This window comes from Pseudorca crassidens, chromosome 8, assembly GCF_039906515.1.
Source record: "Pseudorca crassidens isolate mPseCra1 chromosome 8, mPseCra1.hap1, whole genome shotgun sequence".
Lineage (NCBI taxonomy): Eukaryota > Metazoa > Chordata > Mammalia > Artiodactyla > Delphinidae > Pseudorca > Pseudorca crassidens.
In genome coordinates this window covers 41,575,656-41,595,168 of record NC_090303.1, presented here as the reverse complement: position 1 = coordinate 41,595,168, position 19,513 = coordinate 41,575,656, and positions in this window count along the sequence as shown.

Below are 19,513 nucleotides of genomic sequence, written 5' to 3'. Positions count from 1 at the left end.
GCATGGACTTGTCTTTCTCCTGGTTGCCAAAGGGGCTGGATGATGTGGCCCAAAAACTATGAGGGAGTTAAATCCAATTGGGGAGAATTTTGACCATTGGAAGACAGGAGATAAAAGGAAACTGGGTGGATAAATTAGCTTTCTCCCTTTAATGGAATTTTTCAAGGCACAGTATCCCCGTTTGTCCTTTTTTGTAGGTTTCTCTCATAGATAGGCATGTATATCTGGTAAACTTCTCATGAAGCAGAATCTGTGCCTTCACACAGCACATTATTTCATTTCCTTATTCTCGGCTTTGTTTTCCTGGAATTCCACTTTCAAATAAATTACTAGTAGGTAATCCTTGCCTCAGGACCTGTTTTCTAGGAAACCAGAGTGGTTCTAAGAAGAGAACTCTTAGGACAAGATAGGAGGTGGACTGCTCATCTGTGTAAAATAAATAAGGACCCCTTTGCTGGTGAGAGTGGTGTGACATCAACTTCTGGCCTGCAGTGGCATCCTAATTACGTCAAACTTCAACTTGTGGTTAATTGGGAAGAAGAGCCATTAGAAGGAAAGTCTTTAGACATCAAGTCCATGTGGCACTAGGTTATTATGGGACAGTGATTATTTTAAGAATAATAAAGTAGGGTAACTACTTTTAATGATACAGGAGACTTTGAAAGGAAAATGATAGGTATACTGCAGTTAACTGCAAACTTAAGAGTCATGTTCTAAAGCCAGAGGGCCTGTAATGGCAGCTGTAAAAGAGATTTTTATTTCCTGCAGCCACAAGGCAGACTTGCTAAACCTCAGGCCTAGTTCTGAAAAGGGGACTAAATTCCCAGCCTCAATAGAGCTTACGTCAAAGACAGGGTTCTAATGGAAAAGAGGTAGAATTATGAAACACGGATAGTGACACTTCAGTGGGTGAGTTTGAGACTCCTGAACCCTAACTCAGTCTCCCAGAACTTTGTGTCTGGCAGAATAAGTCCTCTCCTCAGTGCCAGAATAAAGCCCTTTTTCTGGAAGCTGATGCCTTCTGAGATGGTGTCTGTTTTCCACAAGATACATGACTATGACCCCTCGTTGCTCCTAGGCCTAGAACAAAAAGCAAGTCTTAGAACAGCCTGAACAGGGAAATTATACACCCTTTGCCAGTAGGAAGTAGCCTATACTACAGAAGAATTGCAGTAAACATTTAATATGAGCTGGCAGGATCCAGGGCAGCATGTGTAGAAGTGCATTTTGATTGTGTTAGCTTGGGGAAAGGGTGGATGTGTGGCACCATGAGGAAGAATCTATTGTCATAAGGGTATAGGGGGTTCAATATTTTTGCAAGACCACCTGGAGCTGGCGCATCTAGGCTAACGTAATGTGCTAACTAGGCTTTGAATGCTCTGTTGGTAGAGCAGCACGTCCTGAGAACTATTTCAGCTTTGGATAGTAATGGTCAAAAGTAAGAGGATGAATGAGTTGTGGTTTTGAGTCTTTAGTTTATGGAAATTGCTCTAGATAAAGATCTAGCCTGGGAAAGCTATTTCATAAATTGATGTTGATATACCTCTTAAGAAATTAGATTTTTAAAAATACCACATGAGTAGAGATAGGCTGGCAGTTACTCATGTTCTGACTCATTTGACTGGCTATGTAAACCTCACAGAGAGTCAGTCACGTAAGGACTGCTCTAACAATTAGGGTGTCTACACTCTCCTCCTGGTCACACTATCAATAAGTAGCTTTACTAGCACCAAGTATATTTCCATTTTCTGGCTGCATTCCTACATAGTCATCTCACATTATGCACAAGGAAAATGATCCGGTAACGTGCTCGCTAAGATTACTAAAATTGTCCTTGAGGAAGCTGGTTGAGCCACAGAACAAAAAATATCCTATGTGTGCTCGTCTACTTGTTGTAAGATATTCCTTTCTAACTGAGGTACCCAACAGGGTACCAAATTATAGTACTCTAGAACTCATCTATTTAAATAAACATCAGGTCCAGTGTTTTCCCTGCCTGCCTCATCCCTGCCTTTCACCCAAGCAATCTCTCAGTCAAGGTAGTAGTTAATTGGTTTTGTGTTTGCTCTTGCTTAGTAGCTTGAGATGAACTCAGACATTTCCCACCCCCCCGCACTTCTGTATTATTCCATGACTGCTACTGGATATTTTTTTCCCCAAGATATTTCTACTGTTATAATCCCCCAAATCTGGATAGTCCAAATACATAGCTTTATTTAACATGCATGATTCTGTCATCCTAGTCTGTATGAATAAATTCAGAACCTTTTATCTTAAAGGCAGATGGAATTCTTGATCCCATTCATTCCATCAGGTTCTCAGACTTCTTAGGCAAATTTAGATCATCACTTCAAGCTTTCTTCAAATTCTGTATAGTAACAGATACTCCTAAGTAAAAGAACAACAGAAAGTCTACGTTATTAGCTATATAATAATTACTGTTGATTAACTGTCTACCATGTGCCAGTAAATGTGCTAGGATTTTTCCATATAGCCTCCTAACTGTCCTTCCAGACGGACATTGTTATTCCCATTTTACAGAAAGAAAACTGGGACTCAGTATGGTTAAAATTAACTTGGCAATATCACATAGCCAGTAAGTATCAAAGCTGGGACTGAAATAGAGACCTTTCTAGCTTGAGCATTTCTACTCATCACACCACCGTGCACTTGTTACAAATATCAACTGGAAGATTCCAGTTGGAGTTGCATTGTATGGAGGAAATCTTATCCTACACTTGGATCACTTAATGACTGAATTTATCTGATGGTACTATACTCTGACATATTAAACTTGGTAATTCCCAGCTAGTTAGAAATTTCTTTCCTTCTAGAGCAGTAGCAGAAAGAATGGCACAATTAATGACCAGTCCAAAGTATGTTTTAAGGTAGAGTTTCTCAAACATTTTGCTTTGAATTACTCTTTAGCATGTGAGGAAAGGATTCCTAGTTTAGATTTAGGATTTAGAGATGACATTTGAAACTAACTTGGTAGTAAAATGCTAACCACCTATCTATTAGTAATATAAAGAAAGAAACCTATATCCAAGTCGGGGAGCAAAATTCAATGTTTAGTATTTCTCATGCTGAGAGAATCTGTCTGAGAAAAAGTTAGATCTACTGAACAATCTCAATTTAAGTCCTTGGTTTTAATTCAAATGAGAATGGGTTAAAGCAAGAATAACAGAATTTTGTAGAAGAGCTTTAAAATGACTTTTGAGGGATTCCCTGGTGGCACAGTGGTTGAGTCCACCTGTCGATGCAGGGGACACGGGTTCGTGCCCCGGTCCGGGAAGATCCCACATGCCGCGGAGCGGCTGGGCCCGTGAGCCATGGCCACTGAGCCTGCGCATCTGGAGCCTGTGCTCCGCAACAGGAGAGGCCACAACAGTGAGAGGCCCGCGTAGCGCAAAAAAAAAAAAAAAAAAAAGACTTATGATTTCTGGCTTCTGTCATGGGAGAGCCCTGATCTTCATATACTGGGTGGAACAATATTAAACATTACCAAGACAACTTTATTTAGCTACACTGTGACATTACTGGGGGGAAAGGGCAGAACTCATTGAATAAATAAAGATGGGAGTTCCCACCCAGACATCATCTGTCACTACTTTTAGGCACAACAGACTCATTATCTTGAGCAGCACATAGAGTATTATTTTTCTAAATCGTTTACTACGCGGTCAGGAAAAATCTGATTGGAGGAAACTTGATATAATTTAAATAAAATTGCCAGCAAGGGAGGTATCTGTAGTTGCCAAACTCCTAGAAACCTGTATTGTTTTTACTCTTTTCCCCAGTTAAAGCGTTGTCTATCAATCACTTAGGAAGTTCCTGAACTCCTATTCAGCGGCCACATTGCTTTAGGTAAAAAGGACAGATACAAAGGAAATTTCTGGACTGGTACCTGCACTTAGTATTCTTTTTAATTTACAAAGTTTCTGTAAGAAGGGTGTTGTAATGGCCAAGTATGTTTTAAGGCAGAGTTTCTCAAACACTCATAAAAATTACTGAGGACACCCCAAAGGTTTTTTAAATGTAGTCTATATCAATATTTACCATATTAGAAATTAAAATTGAGGCACTAAAATTTCTTTAATTGAAATAGTAATAATAAAGCAATTGAATGTTAACATGAACAGCATGTTTTTATAAGAAATGTTTTCTAAAACAAAAATAATTAAAGAGAAGAATGGCCTTGTTTTGCATTTTTGCAAAGCTCAGTAATGTATGATTTAGAGAAGACAGCTGGGATCTCAGGTCTATTTCTGTCGTAATAGCATGTGTCATGTAGTCTCTGAAATATTTCACTGTACACTCATGAGAAAGTGTATAACCAAATAATATCTTAATATTATTATGAAATAGCTTTTGACCTCATAGATCCCCTGAAAGGATTTCAGGGACCCCCAGAGGTCTCTGGACAATATTTTGAGAACCCCGCTGCTAAGATTGGAAGCGGTAACTCAGTATTCTCCATCACTATAAAACTGAAAAACGCATGTATTTGAGTGGGAAGGTATTTATGCTAAAATCTATCCTTGTAATTGAGAGCTGCTCTTTAAAAATCTATGTTAAAGTATGACCCAGTTTTAGCAAAATGAATACAATTTGAGGCATTATTCTGATTTAAGTGAACTTCACGTTGCTATATACAGGAAGGTTTGTGTGAACACATAAATACTTTTCCTATTGTCTAGTTATGTTTTCAGACTCTGTCAGCAAAAGGTACTCTTTTGCATTACAATTTTTATGTTTTCCTGCACAGTACTGTTTCAACTTTAGAAAGTAGCAATGTTGGTGAAGAAACTAACCATTCTCATTAAACTACTCAGTTATGTCACCATTTTATTGTATACATCTTTTGGTTTTTTTTTTTGACGACACTGCATGGTATGTGGGATCCCTGACCAGGGATCAAACCCCTGTAGTGGAAGCTCAGAGTCTTAACCACTGGACCACCAGGGAAGTCCCTGTATATATCTCTTTTTAAACACCACTCTGGAAAAGAATGAACCAAGCAGACATAATGACTTATGTTACTGTGAGAATTGCTGACTAAATGGCAACCAAGTAGTCTCAAAGAATGGTCCAAAAGAAAAAAATGTTAAACGTATTTTTGCTTCACAACAGAAAAGGTCCATTATGCCTTAATAGCGTTAATATTATAAAGATTGAGTTTATTTCTCTTATACCAGTGATCTAATATTGTAGAGTAATTTTAATCATGATTAATTTTATAGATTACAGAAGAATCAGAGTGCTTAGGGGCATAATGGGTCGCTTCATAGCTTTTCACCTAAATCTATTAATAAAGTGACAGATTGCATATCTTTGGCTTCCCAGTTTCTCCCAAGTTCGTTGCTCACAATTTTCAGAATTTTATTTTTCAATTTTCAGAATTGAAAATGATTAAAGGAAAAATATGCCTAGATGGCCCTCGAAAAACCAAAAACTGTTGATATTCAAGGAATGCAAACGCTCAAGAGAATAGGAATTTTTTTCTCCCCATATTTCATTTCTCCCATTACTAGCCCGATAAAACTATTCCATTTTGGGAAGCAATGTATTTAGTTTCTAAAAGCAGGTTTTGCAATGGCTGGATAAAGGGCTGCTTATTTTGTGGATGGTCGTTCTGTACAAAGAACTGTGTGTTACTACCAGTAACACAATAGTCCAGCAGGTAATAGAAAACTTATGAATAGAAGGAGAGAAGATGGTTGTAGAACCAGAACATAATCTGCATTTCATGTCAAATACAAAGGCAGCCCTGTTCAAGCAAAGAGTTTAGACCCTAGAGTCACATCAGGCTGTGCGTCTATGGCTTTATCAATACATAGGTTGGGCATCCTTTTTTATTGTGTCTGAATTTTTTTTTTTAATTTGGTGAGAAATTATTAGCTTTAAGCCGTACAGAAAGATGTCTCCTTTCCTCTTTTTCTTGAAGATGTAATTTGTGGAACACTTGATAAATCTGGTTTCTATGCAGACTCACCCTGCTGCCAAAAATAGGCAGTACTGAGAATGTCCGTTTTTGTTGAGGTTTTGTAGCCCAGCTTTAAGAAACCTGAATGTCATTCATCCTCTAGAGTGTAGATGACAATTCAAAATCACAGCCACAAAACAGAGTATTCCCAATTGCATGTGGATTCTTATGATGACAGAATTTTTACACCCTAAAGAAGATGAAAGTTTCATAACTTAGATATGATGGGTATATCTGTGGGCACAGAAGTCTTATAACTAACGTTTAAAAATCTGACAGTGGTCACCATATTAACAGTAACCTATAGAATTTGAAAAATGTTGAATTCTGGCAAATGCTAACATCCTCATTATGCTAGGCGAGTGGCAAAATAGTTCAAAATAAGATTTAACGAGCCCAGTAATCATACTTTAATCATTTTGAAAGTCCTGGTTAACAAAGCATTGCATGTTGAATCATTCATCTTTGCAATTCTATTCTCAGGCTATTTCTCATTAAACTTGGTAACTTCACATGACTCAAATATTTTAGCTTCTGCTTTGATAATTGGTTTTCTTTCTAGTTACCTATATTGGGGGCACTTTTATCCTTTGCTTTTATAAATTTTCATTTTTTAGCATCTCTACCATTAAGGATTAGGTTTGTACATATGAATATGTATACATGTATAAAATGTGTGGGCACTTTTTGTAGAAATAGTGTGTGTGAGTGTGTGTGTGTGTATATATATACATATAGTGTGTATGAGTGTGTGTATATATATATATATGTTTCAGATATTAAAGGACTGGACTCATGAAGATGAATCAATTAGTAATAATTACACAGATTACCTAGTTTAATTTACATGGATGTGTTTTTCCCCTGTGATTTTTGTGATTGTTTTCAATGAGATCTAGAATCAGCAGTCCAGGGTGATCCTCCTCTCGCTCTATGGGAGCCCCAGCCTTCTCCAGCACACAAAGACTGTGTCAGGCCCATAGCAGATGGGATGCTTTGGATGATGGGAAAGCAGTCTAATCAGTTTGCTACTGATAGAGTGAAAAAGAGAACAGAGAGGCTGTTTCTGAAGTTGTCTCCTTTGTGGGTCTGAGTCACCCACAGCCGTAGGGTTCCAGCTTATTTGTTTTAAGTTTTATAGAGGGGCAGGAACTCCAAGTTTAACATGGTGTTTATCTTCTTCTGCCAGTTTGAGATATTCCTATAGAGCAAAGACAGACCTCAGTGTGGCATTTTCAGCTCTAAGCCAAATGCTCAAGACACCCAAACGCCTTAAGTTAGTTGGCAGACAGAGGAACACACACCTATACGTCTAGTGGCACAAGATGATATTTATCATCCAAAATAAAATCAGTGTCCCTTCAAGCCCTCCTTCCCCCCCTCATTGGGAAAATAATTAATTTACTGAAACTACATAAACTCGCTCTCCCTCTCTCTCTCTTTTTTCTACACAAGGTGAAATAACATGCTCTAGGCATCCCAGGTAATTTGTGCAGCCGTTACTACCTTCTCATCTCCATTTTCCCTCCCCCTCTTTGTGTAGCTCCTGTAGCTGGTAGCGGTAAAGATCCTGGACAAATGGAATCTTGCCTGTGAACTCGCAGGCAAGCCTTGCCGCCTCACTGTGTAAGGAGCCTGCCTACCTGGCAGCAACTTCAGCAGTGGTTCATGTCTCCTGTCCTAAGAAAATGAACTGTCCTTCTTTAAGGAATGGGTTTAGTAATGATATTTCCCCCCTTTTAAAGATTTAAAAAATTATTTCTTAATTTTAGTTTTTATTAATAATAAAAAGATACCTACTAACGTTAAAGTATTCACGTACTATCAAATAGTATGTTTGAACTTCATTTTTTACCATCTTTATACAAATTTAATCATGCTCTTCTTCAAGACATATTAGCAAATTAACTTAAAAATCATGTTATATTTGAGTTAAAAATTACTGTAGGTTAAAATGTAGATTGAATTTAAACGAGTGTTAGTGCATGAAAATCCAAAACCTGATTAAATGAGTTCATATTTGCAATTTTTGCATTTTGAACTAAGTAAGTCGGTTTATTTTTATAATTTCTTGACTTTATTTCTAAATGACAAAAAGAGAAATATTTAGGCTATTTTGCAAGTATTTGCAAGTAGCACATTTTGAGTGAAGATAGAATATTTTTCCAATAAATGGAACTCTAAAATGAATTTAATACTCTTTGTTCTCTTTTTAAATTGTTTCTGAAATATAAGAAATAGCTACATAGGAAATAAGCTGTATAAAAATTAATGAGATAATGTGAATTGTGGATTTGGTGGAAGGGATTAGGAGATAAATTTGTAAAATTATATTTTTATCTTCTCCATTAATATCTATGTTTCTTATGTCTGCAAGCGATGGTATGCTTTGGGTAGAAATTTTAATGCTCTGTGACAGAATAAAAACAACTCAAAATTCTTATGGGGGGGGCGGAATTGTCTTCTACCCTTGTAGGTTCTTCTGGCCGGTCTAATAATTAAATTGAAGTGAGACAGATTAACGGGCGGAAAAAACAATTTAATTTCATATATATGGGGGCTCCGAAGATACGAGTCCCTGAGATGTGACCAAAGGAGGCAGCTTTCAGAACTTTTACACAAAGAAAGAATAAATTTGTGATGAACTGACAAGACAAAGAAACTTAGATTTGGGTACTAAGTAGTGAAGAATCTACGCAGTTTGTTTACACAGCTTTATTGGCCCCGAATTCCCTACGTTTGACAGTAGGGATGTGTGTGTACCACCTGGTACAGGGAGGGTACCTTTTACATGGGAGATTTATTTACCGCTTTTCAGGGGACAAAGGAGGATCAGAATGTCCTCCTTGTACCTGCTGTTTCTTAAGTAACTTTAATTCAAAGTAATCAATACGCCATTTTGGTATATTTTGTCATGACCTGCCCTGAGCCCCATCACTCTGCATTTTTTTTATTAATTGCTTTATAGTTGTTTTAGTTTCTGCTGTACAACGAACTGAATCAGCTCTATGTATACATACATCCCTTCCCTCTTGGACCTCCCTCCCATACCACCCATCTAGGTCATCGCAGAACACCAAGCTGAGCTCCCTGGGCCATACAGCAGGTTCCCACTGGCTATCGCTTTTACACATGGTAGTGTATATATGTCAATCCTAATCTCCCAGTTCATCCCACGCTTCCCTTCCCCCTTTGTGTCCACACGTCCATTCTCTACATCTGCATCTCTATTCCTGCCCTGCAAATAGGTTCATCTGTACCTTTTTTCTAGATTCCACATTATGCATTAATATACGGTATTTTTTTTCTCTTTCTGACTTATTTCACTCTGTATGACAGACTCTAGATCCATCCACGTCTCCGCAAATGACCCAGTTTCATTCCTTTTTATGGCTGAGTAATATTCCATTGTATATACGTACCACTTCATCTTTATCCATTCATCTGTCGATGGACTTATAGGTTGTCCTGGTTATTGTAAATAGTGCTGTAATGAACATTGGGCTACATGGGTCTTTTTTTTTTTACACACACATGCATATATGCCTTTAAAAGAGACTTTACTTCTGGAAATTAAATATAATATTCTTAGGTGTGTTTTATTTTTTTTAACATCTTTATTGGAGTATAATTGCTTTACAATGGTGTGTTAGTTTCTGCTTTATAACAAAGTGAATCAGTTATACATACACGTATGTTCCCATATCTCTTCCCTCTTGCGTCTCCCTCCCTCCCACCCTCCCTATCCCACTCCTCTAGGTGGTCACAAACCACCTAGCTGATCTCCCTGTGCTATGCGGCTGCTTCCCACTAGCTATCTATTTTACGTTTGGTAGTGTATATATGTTCATGCCACTCTCTCACTTTGTCACAGCTTACCCTTCCCCCTTCCCATATCCTCAAGTCCATGCTCTAGTAGGTCTGTGTCTTTATTCCTGTCTTACCCCTAGGTTCTTCATGACCTTTTTTTTTTTCCCTTAGATTCCATATATATGTGTTAGCATATGGTATATGTTTTTCTCTTTCTGACTTACTTCACTCTGTATGACAGACTCTAGGTCCATGCACCTCACTACAAATAACTCAATTTCGTTTCTTTTTATGGCTGAGTAATATTCCATTGTATATATGTGCCACATCTTCTTTATCCGTTCATCTGTTGATGGACACTTAGGTTGCTTCCATGTCCTGGCTATTGTAAATAGAGCTGCAGTGAGCATTGTGGTACATGACTCTTTTTGAATTATGGTTTTCTCAGGGTATATGCCCAGTAGTGGGATTGCTGGGTCGTATGGTAGTTCTATTTGTAGTTTTTTAAGGAACCTCCATACTGTTCTCCATAGTGGCTGTATCAATTTAGATTCCCACCAACAGTGCAAGAGGGTTCCCTTTTCTCCACACCCTCTCCAGCATTTATTGTTTCTAGATTTTTTTGATGATGGCCATTCTGACCAGTGTGAGATGATACCTCACTGTAGTTTTCATTGTCATTTCTCTAATAATTAGTGATGTTGCGCATCTTTTCATGTATCTCTTTGCCATTTGTATGTCTTCTCTGGAGATGCGTCTATTTAGGTCTTCTGCCCATTTTTGATCTTAATCAAATCACCATGGGAGCTGTGTTTTGGGGGCCTGAGTTGGAAGCAAACATATCTGGCCTTTTCTAGGCCTTATACACTCTTTCTGGAGCCGCTAAGAAGTTCTCAAACTGAGCTAATTTAAAGGGAGAATATAATAGGATAATATGGTTTTTTTAAATGGAGAATCCAAGAGATGTGAATTCTCCCTGTACAGTTTTAGTCTTGAAGTTCCAGATCATCCGTCTCATTCAGGAAGAACAGAGGTAGCAATTATGCTACATGTATGATTCCATTTGTCACCCAAGTCATGTCTTGCTTTTTAAAAGCTATGGTTTGGAAAAAGAGGGCAAAGTATTCTTTCTAGATATGGATACATGTTACAGACATTTTGATTTTCTGATTATGTAAGTAAGTAACCTCTCTCATTATGGAAAATTTGAAAAATCACAGAACCACAACAAACTAATATCACAAATTTGCCTATTCTCACTATTCTGGGAAAATCAGTGTTAATTCAGATGTCTATATATATATTTATCAATTAGTCATCTATTATCTAATAATATTTTAATAGAAATTGGGATTTAAAAATAAATATGTTAACGATAATACCATCTATGTCCACATGAACATTTCCACATGTGATTAAGTATTAATCTACGTCATGCTTTTTCTATGCATTTTTTTCAGGTATTCTACTTCATTATATGGATGTAACATGATTTTTTATAAGCCTCTTAATGTTGAATATTTAGTTTTAATTTGTTTTGCTTTTGTAAATCTGTTTATATCATTTTTATAGCCAAAGACCTGCATGTTTGTCTCATTACTTATTGTGGGAATTCTTGAAAACTCTTAATTTTTTTCATAAATTTTGCCATTTATTCATTCATCAGAAATATTTTTTGAGTGCCGACCATGATGATAGACACCATTCTGTGCACTTGGTAATGTGGCTGTGAACAAAACAGACAAAAGACTATGCACTCTTAAGAGTGTTTATTACTGTGGGGGGCGAGGTAGATAGAAAGTGTGTGTGGGGGGCAGGCGTTGCAGTTTTAAATGGCTCAGCTAGAGAAAGCTTTCCACTTTCTTTCAAGAAGAGGTTATTTGGGTAAAAACTTGAGGACAGGGAAAACACCTGTAGAGAAAGAGACTTTCTGCCTTAGTGATCAGCAAGTTCAAAATGCCTTAGCCAAGAATGTACCTAGTCTCTGGAAATAACTGAGAGGAGGCTAGTATGACAAGAGCCAAATGAACAAGGAAGCAAGTAATAGGGTATGAAGAGAACAAATGGGACTGGGTTACGTACGGTCCTCTGGGTCATGGTAAGGATGTGGCTTATGCTCTGATCAGATGGAGTGCCATGGCAGGGTCTGAATAGAGGAATGACATTATCTGACTTAGCATTCTGGCTCTCATGTCAAGACTATAATTAATTGGGGTAAGAGCAGATGCAAGAAGTCTAGTTAGGAGACTACTGCAATTCTGTAGAGAGAAAGAATGTCAGTGAAACACAAGAAATAGCCGTGAAAAGGAAAACAACTGTACACATCCTTAATATAGAGCTGCCAGGATTTATTAAAAGATTAAAAGTAGGAGGGAGGGAAAGAAAATAATCAAAGATGACTCAGTTTATTTTGTATTGAGCAACTGGAAATATACTGTGCCAATAATTAGATGAGAAAGTCGGTGAGGAGCAGGTTTGAAGAAGAATGTCACGTCCTCAGTGTTGGGACGTGCCAAGTTTGAAATATTAGAAATGTTGAGTAGGCAGTAGGAGTTGGACTTAAGAGAAAAATCAGGCAAAGAGAAATGCTTTGGGGAATCCTTAGCATCTATCAGTCCGTTATTGCTGTGTAAGAAATAACCAGAGAATCTGAGTAGAATACAACAATAGGATTTTTCCTTCTCACAGTCTGCAAGCTGACTTGGAGTTGGCTCATCAAGGCTGGGCTTCTCTGGGCTTCTGCTTAAGCTAAGGGTCAGGCTGGACTGTGCTCCTCACTTTGGGTTGGGTTTTGGTCTTCTCCATGTGTGTTCTTTCTGGGTCTCAGGCTTAAGGGCAGCAGCTACCTCCAGGCTTAAGGGCAGCAGCTACCTCCTTCTTATGGTGATAACAGAGGCATATGAGGCTAACCCCTACTGCTCAAGCACATGTTTAATATCATCCCATTGGCCAAACTAAATGGCAAGGCCAACCCTGAAGTCAGGAAGTGGAGAGTTACATTCTATTTTTTAAGGGAGAAAGGGCAAAGTTACATAGTAGAGGCTGTGGATATAAAGATAAGTGCAGCATGAGAACAAGAATTCATTCTACCATGGGCATAGACAGCGTATTTAAAGCCATGAGCCCAGATGAGACCCACAGTGACGGCACCATTTACTCTCTCCCCAGCCATATATGAGAGTTTCTGTTTCCTTTGCTCTGGCCAACTTTGTATTATTGTTTTAAAACTGATTTGCCGTGTGAGGAATGAGAAATAACACTTTGTTTTAACTACAATAATTGTACTTCTAAGCCAAGCTGAAAACATAAACATGCTTGGAGTCTGTGTGTGATTTTGATTTTCCAGAAGGATTTTCTTTTAATGGCTCATTTTGCCTTGGTCTAGTAACCAGGGAGAAAAGTTTCCCAGTATATTTTGTTCTCTTTTATGTATTTCACCATCTTTACCCATCTGTGTTTATTAAAAGGAGATGAGAATGAATTCCAAATAACTATGGCTTGTGTGGCTAATCTAACACCTACAGTTTACCCTCCTTTAATCACTATTAAGTTATCAGAAGAGATCACTTGTTGGTGAGAACCCAGGAAACAATTATATGTATATAGCGTATATATATGATCATATATAAATTATGACTTAAAGCAAACCTGTTGAATTTTTTATTTTTTTTTTTTTGCGGTACGCGGGCCTCTCACTGTTGTAGCCTCTCCCCCGTTGCGGGGCACAGGCTCCACACGCGCAGGCTCAGCGGCCATGGCTCACGGGCCCAGCCGCTCCGCGGCATGTGGGATCTTCCTGGACCAGGGCATGAACCCGCGTCCCCTGCATCGGCAGGCAGACTCTAAACCACTGCGCCAACAGGGAAGCCCTGAATTTTTGACTCACATGCAGTGTTGACAATGTGGTAAATTGTAAAACTGACACAGAAAAACTTACTGTGCACCTCTGCAGATGGCGGGGGGGCGGCTTGTCATTTTAGAGTCATTATTGTGGGAAAGGGACGCTGGTGGCTGGCTGTGGCTAAAGGCTCACATATGCCTGTTCATTCTCAGCAAAGGGCATCACGCCCTATTAAACATGCACACAATCTGTTCAAGCCTTTTGAAATTCAGTATGTGTGGGCTGCATATATTTTCAGCAAGTTGGAAACATCCACAAGATTTCTGAGGTATGGTAAAAATAGATACTTTTAGTGACTGGGATAATTATCTTAGAAAAGGAATTCTAATAGTAGGATCTCAAACATTGCTCACATGTAAATTGCACGTGAGTTGAGCAGTGATCTAAGAGAGAAGCACATGGCTGGGGAAGGAGGTAAAACTCCAAATAGAAGACGAATGTTTCATTTTCAGCAAGTGCACTAGAAAACTGTTTTCCTCTTGCACATGCATAGTACCGAATACTTTTAATGTAAAAAAATAGAAAACCCATTAAGAAATAAAAGCACTTTGATTCCATTGCTTTAGAAAAATATTCCTTTATTCATTCTCAAGTAGGTTTGTTCTCTCAGAATAAGACTTTTTGGATTACCTTGAATTTATCCAAAGAAATAAGTGTGCTGAAATCTAATTACCTAAACCATAGTGTTGGGAATTTTGCATTTAATAGCCAGTAAATTTTTTATTTCATTGCTTCATGTGTCCTGTTTAGGTATCAGGTAGACTTGATCAGTGTAGACATACTGGTTATGACTATTTTGTTATCTTTTTATAATCAGAGGCATAGCTTCCCTTGTTTCCTAGTAAACACCAAATATGCTTAGTGCTAAAGGTTTGTTGTTCAAGGTAATTAAGCAGGTGTTGGGCCATTATTTGGCTTGGGGAGGTCAGCAGGGGGTCGTCAAACACAGCTGGAGTCATGAGGGGTCCAGATCTCTCTTGGGAGAAAGTTTCTCCACCCAAGTCAAAGTGAAAAGTTAGGTGTATATGAAACAAAAAATTGAGAGTTTCAGTTAATTTAGGTTGTGTTAATATAAAATGAAATAATTCAAACCAAATAAAAACTATTTGAGGGCATGAATGTTCTAACATCAGTGTTTAGATGTAGTCTGATTAATTAAATTTGTCAATTCAACAGTGCTTTTAATTATATAGACTAAGATAGTTATACTATCTTAAGTGTGAAACAGGTATGGGACAAATGGTTATTAACTTTGCTGCTGTAGTTTCAGTTGGGTGGTAGGTTAAGTAGATGGTGAGAATGAATTTCATAAATACATTTTTCTAACACTTGGCTCTTATTTTTTAGGGCTTATATATGAGGAAAGAGTGTAACAGCCATAAATGTGTGGTTTTAAAATATATACTAATTCTCAAAGGTATTCCAAGGTTAAAGATCAGTATTTCCATAAACATTTTAAATGTTTGCAAATGTCTTTTTTGAAAGGCTAAGTAACAATTTAATTCAGAGTCTCCAAATGCACAATTTATATTAGAGATACACAAGATGAATAGATAAAACGTATACATGTAATGACCTAGGTATACATGTTTGTTTTTTGTAATGGCCTAAATTGAATGTGTATCTATATGCATATGCACAAGTGTGTATATATGAAAAAGAGAGAGAAGCAGCTATTTATTGATAAATTTATGCTAGCTATTGTATTGAACAGTAAGGATATGTTGACTAAAAATTTAAAAATGAAAACAGATCCTGCTTTGATGGCGTACATACTTTGAAGCATCTCTCTTTACCAAGATGCTTTAAAATTAATGAACGCTTATTTCTGATCAGTGTGAAGGTCTGTTTGTAGTTAAGATTCTTCCTTTTACATTAACCATAATCCGAAGTGTATGATTTTGGCTTGAAATATCTTCAAATTTCAAAGCCATGCCATTCACAGTATGTGCTTTCTCTGATTGGGCTTGGAATAGCGAATGACATTTTGATGCGGTGAGTTAAGGCAATTAGTTCATTTCTACCAAACTTCATGGATTCATATATCCACTTGGCTTGAATAAACCTCAGGTTTAAGCTTTACTGTGAAAACAGCAACATACCAATGAATGGTATCTCAAACAGGATTTCATTATCTAAATGTTAAATGAAAAATTTTTTTTCTCCATTTGTTTCTGTGAGGGGATGGGGTAAAAAGTTCTCACAGCTGCCAGACAAAGAATGACTCTATTTAAAGAGTGGTTGGAAGCACAAATGTTGATTATCTGAATGAAAGAATTTAATTAAGTTTCCTAAAGAACAGGATACTACTGACATCACTGATTGGCAAATTGAAGCAGGGAAATACAGTATTAAACGTTACAATATTTTTCACTTAATGATGCCAGTGTTAGATCTTGGCTGGTGTCCTGGAATATGCACAATGGCTTGGCAACAAATTAATTATTTTGCAGTTGCAGATGTGGAGCTGTGGGGTGTGAAAGTCTCTTTGCCAGGATGGTTTTGGGAAAAAACCCAAAGCAATCATTGTATTTCCTCATCTATGCACACATCCTTGTTTATGAATTCGGTTAAAATCCTCAGTGTCAGCTGATCACAAGATCACAAACAATATTCAATTAACCTCCAAAAGTGGTTGTTTAACACAACAGGCTGACGACAAAAAAACCTAACTGGCCTGGGTCATAGCCCATAAAAATAGCTTAAAATGAACATACATTATGTATTATGATATATAATTATTCATGTCTCTGTAAAGTAGATCATGACTGTTAGTCCTTGGTTATTAGTATTTTATCATGATGTTTAAGGTTATATTAACTTTCACTACAACTGAAAATTGTTATGATGGCCAGTATTAATGGAAATGTAGGTCATATTCTTATTTAACCTTAAAACCCCATACCAGTGGGTAAGCAGTATTAGGTCTTGGGTATCAAATGATGCCTAACAGTATTATCATTAATATATACCCTCTAAATGCTAATCAGTTTAGCATTTAGATATGGTTGTATATGAGAAAAATATGAGCTGGCCATGGTATTGAGAGTCAAATTTCTTTTTGCTGTACGCGGGCCCCTCACTGTTGTGGCCTTTCCCGTTGCGGAGCACAGGCTCCGGACGCGCACGCTCAGCGCCCATGGCTCGTGGGCCCAACCGCTCCGCGGCATGTGGGATCCTCCCGGACCAGGGCACGAACCCGTGTCCCCTGCATCGGCAGGCAGACTCTCAACCACTGCGCCACCAGGGAAGCCCTCAAGTTTCTTTTTTTTGTGGTGCACTTTGAAACCATAGCCAAGAACTGTACATTCGTCTTTGTGAATAGAGCTAAGTCATGTGCCGTTCTTATTCACCAAATAAGGGATCACGCAACAGATTCAGGACGATACTCATTCCTATACTGGTTCTACCAATTACTTGTGGCATGATGTCAAAGTAAAATAACTTCTCTGAGACTAAATTTCTTAATAAGATAAAAATAGGTAATATTAAGATGTACCTTAAAAAGTTGTTGAAAGGTTTAGATAGAAATGTAAATTACTGAACACATTTCCAGAACAAATCTGCATTTTTGAATGCTATAGTTTTACATATTTCTTCATAAATGTTTGTAGATACATTTCATATACATACAATTAGTTATGCATAGTTATATGTGCATATATATAGTTAAAACATATACAGACATGAACATGTATCCAAATTTTTCAGATTTCCTCTTTTTTTCTTTTGAAAGATTTTTTTTTTTTTGATGTGGACCAATTTTAAAATCTTCATTGATGGCTTCCCTGGTGCCGCAGAGGTTGAGAGTCCGCCTGCTGATGCAGGGGACGCGGGTTCGTACCCTGGTCCGGGAGGATCCCACATGCCGCGGAGCGGTTGGGCCCACGAGCCATGGCTGCTGAGCGTGCGCGTCCGGAGCCTGTGCTCCACAATGGGAGAGGCCACAATAGTGAGGGGCCCGCGTACAGCAAAAAAAAAAAAAAAAAACTTCATTGAATTTGTTACAATATTGCTTGTGTTTTCTGTTTTGGTTTTTTGGCCGCGAGGCATGTGGGATCTTAGCTCCCCAACCAGAGATAGAACCCACACCCCCTGCATTGGAAGGCGAAGTCTTAACCACTGGAAGTCCCCAGATTTCCTCTTTATTGGAGAAAGTATTCATCAGATTAGTAGAAGGTACACCAAATATATAGATCTTTGTTTACCCACACCAAAACACTCCTCATCCAACACACACAGCCATTTACCTAATATTATTAATTCAGTGAGGGCTTTGTTTGGGAATGCTTTGAAATGGTCCTATTTTGACTTCTGTAGGTTCTGCCTTTAAATAGAACCAAAAGTAGTAGGAAATCCTCTATTTCAGTGTTGACATTATTTAATATACAGTGTGCTACTTTTGTTTACATCAGGTTAAACAATATGGTCTCCCCTTATCAATTAGCTTATAACATAAACTTAATACAACACTGACAAAAGTTCAGTGTCAGGATAGACATTGAACTTTTGTATAGGCATATAGACTATCTCCTGATATTGTAATGTTGGCAGGGACAAATACATACTTTATTTGTGAGCTTCTCCAAAACTGTAAAAGAATCATTGTTTTATCTTGCTTTCATCTGAGAGATTCAAGTATATTTTGGTAGGGGCCCTATAATGATTCATGTCACATTATTTTTAAATGATTTTGGTGCTCGCTTCGGCAGCACATATACTAAAATGACTTTGGATTTACTTGCTATCTTCCAAAATAAAATGTGGACCTAATTGCATTTGTCTTCAAATCTAATTTTGGGGGGTATAAGGTCAACATTCATTTCAATTATTGCTCAAATACCACAGTTACTAAAATGTATTTCTTTGTACTACTTGTAATGTTTATATCCTATATCCTTCGTAAATAAAACTATTATCAAAAATTCATCTCTTCACGGATGTCCAATATTATATACACTCACACTTGTACCAGAAAATCAAAACCAGTATCCCTAGTTCTCTTAATGATTGGATTCTTTACTGGCTTAATGAATTTGGGCTTTGATGAATATTTCCATTGGGGATCTAATAAATCGGAGTATTAATGGACTGAAATTTCTGGAAAGCATTTTGAGAAGCATTTGTACAAAAGATATTCTAAGTCCGAATTTATAAAATAAAATTTTATGAATATTTAAAATTTAGTTAACATATTATAGCATTGAAGAAGAAAATCTACTTCTGTGTTAATACTAAGAATCCTTTGGTTTTACTTTTAAAATTGACCATTGTTCTGAATTTAATTAACCTCAGGGCTATTGCAACACCAATTTGAAAATAAAAAGTGATGTTAAAAAAAATAAAAACCATTCTTTAAAGCCAATGTAAGTTATGATTTGAATATTTTCAGCTCTTCATTTGCTTATGCTTCCTGGAAATTTTTAAGGCCTTTCTGAAACATTTTCATATTTGGAATTCTTTTTGTTTTTTAAAGAATGAGAAGGGATAAGGTCGGCTTCTTTTTCTTTATGTTCTGAACCAAAAATATAATTCAGCTAATGCCTAACTATATAAAGAGTAAATGTTTTTATTTATTAATTTTAAATCATGAGAGGAATTCAGAATGAAGCTGAAATGTATTGTGTGACTAATCAGAGTAATTTTTAAGTTCTTGGCTTCTAACATCATTGCCTGTTCAGACTGTTATATAATGAGACCATCAATGGTTCCAAAATATTTCATGTTAAGCATGGCTTCCCTAAGGCTCTGTGAAACAGTGACGAACTGGGATGTGTTCTAACTCAGAATCTGCTGAGGCCACTCTGAGGATTTCT